Below are 6,063 nucleotides of genomic sequence, written 5' to 3' on the forward strand. Positions count from 1 at the left end.
TCTTGGATAAAGATATTAATTAAATGAGTTGTCAGTAACTGACTTAATTAGTGGACATTTGACATCTTAAACACAGGGAGACTAACACGCTCATAATAAGAAGGAGCCCAAAAATGTAATTTGGGATTGGTGCGGTAGTTCAATAATAGTTCTCTAGTGGAATGAATTATTATTGATAAAATTAAGTTGTGTGTTCGGGGCGAACACGGGATGCTTAATTTTATCGGGAGATCAAAACCAATTCCTCCTCTCGGTCCCTATCGTAGCCTCTTATTTATAGAGTACTATACCCACCTATACCCACCTTCTATACCCACCTAGAGGGGGCTGACCAAGCTAGCTTGGGAATCAAGCTAGGGCCGGCCTAAGCTTGGTTTATGGGTGGTCGGCCCTAGCTTGAACCCAAGCTAGAGGGGGCCGGCCATAATAAAATTTAAAAGAATTTTAATTTTAATTTTTATTATGTGGAAGATATAATTTATTAAAGAGAATTAAAATTAAAATATCTCTCTTAAAAGGGTCTACAAAGGATTAAAGAAAGATATTATATCTCTTTCCTTATTTGTAGAATGGAAAGATATTTTATTTTCTCTTTGAAAATTATTCACATGTTAAAAAATTAAAATTATAGAAATTTCTTTTTATCAACCATGAAGGGATTTTTGAAGAGAAATTTTATTTTTAAAATTTCCGGAAACAAATAAGGAAGTTTTAATTTGTTGATTGAAACTTGTCTAATTTGTCTCTCTATGATGTGGCCGGCCATTATAAGTTTAATTGGGATTTTTTTTATTTTTCTCAATTAATTCATGTCAAGGAAAATTAAGGAAATTTTATTGTAATTAAATTTCCTAATTTACCAAAGCCAAGGAATATAAAAGAAGGGGTGGGGGTGCCTTCAAGGGTTACAACCTCTATTATTCTCTCCCTCTTTTCCTTGGTGTTGTGGCCGGCCAACCTCTCTCCCTCTCTTTCTCTTTGTGGTGGCCGAATCCTTCCTCTTGCTTGGAGCTCTTGTGGTGGCCGGATACTACTTGGAGAAGAAGAAGAAGAAGGAGAGAAAGCTTGTATCCCTTGGAGCTTGGTTGGTGTTTTTTTTCTTCATCCTTGGTGAAGCTCTTTTGTTTTGGCCGAACCTAGCTAGGAGGAGAAGAAGGTGCATTGGTGGTTTCTCATCTCGGAAGATCGTTGCCCACACAACGTCCGAGGTTAGAAGAGGAATACGATAGAAGATCAAGAGGTCTTTCTAGAAGGTATAACTAGTAATTTTTTCTTTCCGCATCATACTAGTTATTTTTGGAAATAATACCAAATATAAGAGGCTTACGATTCTAGTATTTCGAATTTATTTTCGATGTAGTGTTCTTATGTTTATTTCTTTTCCTTGTGATTTGATTGTTCCTTTCGGTTAACCTAAAGTTATTTTAGGAAATTAAATATTAGCTTTCCATAAAAGGTTTTGTCTAGTCAGTGGTGGTTGCTCCCATATCCAAGAAGGTCATGTGCCTCGCCACATCAGTACTGGGAACCAATTATGGAAATTAATATTTAATGGAATTAATAACTTAGGTGATTTGGATCAAACGTGTTAAGTTCCGTAGGAGATCCAAGTCTAAACCTAAAAGAACAAATAAATTAAGTTTTGGATCAAACGTGTTAAGTTCCGCAGGCGATCCAAAATTTAATTTAAAAGAACACATGGTAGCTAGGAAAAGGTTCAGACCTTTGTACAAAATTTTTGTACAGTGGAACCTCTAGGTTTTCCGAGTAGCAACCAACAATTGGTATCAGAGCTAGGGTTTTGCCTCTGTGTATTTGGTATTAGTTTAAATTATGCACATGTCATACATAATTTAGGCAGGTTAATAGTAGGATGTGCTAACTTTGTGGATGCAGGATCCAACTATTATGGCTTATAGTTTTTATGTGTGTGATTGGACCCTTGGACATGTCAAGGGCAATTATATGTGTGTGCATGATTGTATTATAAAATACAGCAGGAGCTGTATTTATTTTTATTAGGATTTTATTTTTGATCTAGTTACATGTACATTCCTTTTATGGAATATAGGATCGATGGATGAAAATTTTTTATTTTATGTTCGATCTAGTTTACATGTACATTCCTTCGAGGAATATAGGATCGAAAAATGTAAAATTCTATTTATGTCGCGGATCGAATCTTGCAAGGCGTGGAATGTAACATCCCTAGAAAGCCTAGATAAGAAAGTAAGGATAATGAGAGTTTGAAGGTAGTGAAAAGAAGGTGTAAATATTCTAAGTTGAATATTAAGATGGGAAGGATTTAGATGATTAAAACTTTATGAAAGAAAATAAAGTTGAGAATATAAATCATCTATATTTATAATACATGGAATTAATGTAAACAAAAGGAAGGAATATGAGATAATATATATGTGTATGAAATATTTATGCATAATGCATAATATGGTGATATATGAATTATTATGTTCAAAAGAATATCAATAATATGTTAGAAGAGAAATAGGATTGAACCTTGGACCTCTTGTAAGGAACATGTATAGGATATCAAAGGGGATAGGAGAATTATTGATAAGGAGAGAAAGGACTAAATAGTTAAGAATAAGAAAGGATTCTTTTTACTTAAAAGGAAAAGGAAGTAAAAAGAAGTAAAAATATACATAACCAAGTTTTGATCCTTGGTTCTCTTGTGGATGCATGCATATGTTAACCATGTGTGATAGGAGAGGATATTGTAAGAGGAGAGATAGGAATTTTAATTAAAGGAAAGAAAAGAGAGAAATTAAAGGAAAGAAAGGAGAAAACTCAAGAAGCATTTCTCTAGAATATTCTTATCATTAAAGAGGAGAAATAAATAAGGAGGATGAATCAAGTCAAGTTTTCCTCCCCTCATTTTAGTATAAATAGGCATGGAGGGGTGGCTTCATCCTCAACTCACTCTCCTCCTCTTCTCCTAGAGGTGCCGAGACACTCCCTCTTTTCTTTCTTTCTTTTTGTTGCCGAGCAACACAAGAGGAAGAAGCCTCCTCTTCTTCCTCCTCCTCTCCACCAAAAGACCTAGCCACTTCTTCCTCCATTGGTGCCGAGCAAAGCAAGCAAGGAAGAAAGGTCCACAAGCAAGTTCTCAACTCTAGGAAACTTAAGCAAAGAAGGTAAGCTTCCCCTCACCTGTGGTACAAGGCTTTTATGTGATTTTCGGATTTATAAGGATTAGAAAACCTAGGAAAGAATTTAAGAAAATTCGGCTAAAGAAAAGGTTTTCAAATCTAAGATGATTTAAACAAGACCTCATTTCATGATAAGATTTTCTATGCTATGTAGAAGGATTCTTTTCCATGATTTTATACTGATATGATGTATGATCAGAGGAGTATCTAACCCTAGGATTTAACCAAAAATATTTTAAAGAGGCTAGGAAGATTATAGTCTAACCAAACTAGTGCAAGGTTCCTTCTATGAAATGCTAAGGACCTTTTTATGGTTTTCTTGTTGGAAATTAATTGGAACCAAAAGAAAAGTCACTTGTATGCTTCGGACCAGAAAGGTTAAGGGTTAGAAAGACTAAACATGCTCCTATGATAGGATATAAAATTTCTTAAAGGGTGTTCACATTGCTAGAAACTCATGAACTCTTTTTAGGGTTTTTCGGCCATGATAAAAGGGATAGCTTAGATTAGCCTAAAAAAAAATATTAATATGCTCAAGACCTCTGTGATATTATTATATGAAAGTTGATTAATGCTCTCATGTTTAATTGGAATGTAGAAAATTAGTTACATGATATAAGACATGTAAGATCACAAGAGTCCTAGCTTGTTTATGATCCAATTTTGTGTATGATGTTCTTAGTAACTTTTGCCATGATATTTACTTAGGCTTTCCATGCTTTAGGCCACCTAAGAAACCTAGCTTAAGGACTGGTAGGTTTCGGCCATGAAGGAAAATAAAAGAAAAAGGGAAAGAAACCTAGGAAATGCTATACATAATGAGAAGAAATGAAATTATGTTATGTAATATGTCATGATATGTTATAGCATAGGAAATGCTATACATAATGAGAAGAAATGAAATTATGTTATGTAATATGCCATGATATGTTATAGCATAGGAAATGCTATACATAATGAGAAGAAATAAAATTATGTTATGTAATATGCTATGATATGTTATAGCATAGGAAATGCTATACATAATGAGAAGAAATGAAATTATGTTATGTAATATGCCATGATATGTTATAGCATAGGAAATGCTATACATAATGAGAAGAAATGAAATTATGTTATGTAATATGCCATGATATGTTATAGCATAGGAAATGCTATACATAATGAGAAGAAATGAAATTATGTTATGTAATATGCCATGATATGTTATAGCATAGGAAATGCTATACATAATGAGAAGAAATGAAATTATGTTACGTAATATGCCATGATATGTTATAGCATAGGAAATGCTATACATAATGAAAAGAAATGAAATTATGTTACGTAATATGCCATGATATGTTATAGCATAGGAAATGCTATACATAATGAGAAGAAATGAAATTATGTTACGTAATATGCCATGATATGTTATAGCATAGGAAATGCTATACATAATGAAAAGAAATGAAAAAGGAAATGCATGAAAGATTGTTAGGGACATGATATGATAGTTATGCATGATAAGTTATTTTTTTTTGTATGGTTTGTACCAAGGGTGGGCTCCGTAAACGCCCCGGGGTCGATGGAGTAAGACTCGGGCCTCGTCAGTAATGAGCCTCTGAATGCCCTAGGTCGATGGAGTAAGACTCGGGCCTAGTATGTATGCATGGTAGGGTTCAAGACTTGCTACCTTGGACCTACCTATGAAGCGCGCGCATTATGTATGTGGTACAAACTGGGATCCCCTCTAATGATGATATTAATTTCTAGTACTTATAAGTATAACTTTTCAAATTCATGATGCATTGCCTACATATGTGCTTGAATTATCTGATGATTAGATATAATGTCATGTGATATTATATGAATATGAATATGATACCCTTGTATGTCGTATGCTTATGATACCTCGCATGATATTGATATGCAATGATATGAATTCGGTTTTAGTGAGTAGGAAAGGAACTTACTGAGCCATGAGTGCTCATAGCTTACTTTCCTTGTATCGCAGATATGGGGGACGGATATTCGGAACGACGGAGCAGCAGGAGGAGCAGATAGTGATGTGTGTGGTGGTGGCTCGGCAAGAACGATTCGGACAAATTAATATTTTTAGTTATATGATCAATATATGCACATTCGAACTAATCAGAATATGTGATATCTTGCTTATTTAAATAAAAGGAATGATTTAAAATTTTCCGCTGTTATAGTATAACTAAAGCATGTACGTAAGTAGTATAAGATTGTAGCGCCGCCCTTGGGTAAGAAGGGTGGGCGTTACATGGAACCTTTTGAGGACCAGAGGCGCAGCGGAACAAGGAGCAAGATGGATGCGACATCTAGACCCGGTGGCGGTGGCCAAATATGGCAGTAGCTTGGGATGACAACACACGGAGGACAACCATAGATAAAAGTCATAATAGTTGAAAATTAGATTTTCTATTTATTGCTTTTATATTGTGCTGTGTGTGTATGTTAGTATACAGTTTTAGTAGGTGATCCGGCGGTAAGAATGGGGGACCCACTTCCTGGAGGGTCCCAGTCTGAGGACGGATGGAGGGCTGACTAAGCGGGTAATGGCCGCGTCAAGCAGTTGAGCAGGTCCGAGCGGAGCCAGAGATAACCCAGCCATAGGCTTGGGTTTCCGACGCCAAGGCGGGAGGACTGAATGGCCGAGCGGGTGTCTGCCCGAGCGGGTGGTCCGTAGGGCGAGGATACAAAGGTTAGCCAAGCGGCCTATTCGTTCGGCTCAGGATATGGGATGTCAGCAAAGGCAAGTCTGATGATTATGCCGTACACAAGATTTCACGATAAAGGATCTTGCAGTCACATCATGGAGAGGTTGATACAGTAGCGGTATGGCCTTATGGATGCCCTTTTGACAGATCCATACCTGGGCATGGTC

This window comes from Zingiber officinale, chromosome 1A (genome assembly GCF_018446385.1).
Source record: "Zingiber officinale cultivar Zhangliang chromosome 1A, Zo_v1.1, whole genome shotgun sequence".
NCBI lineage: Eukaryota > Viridiplantae > Streptophyta > Magnoliopsida > Zingiberales > Zingiberaceae > Zingiber > Zingiber officinale.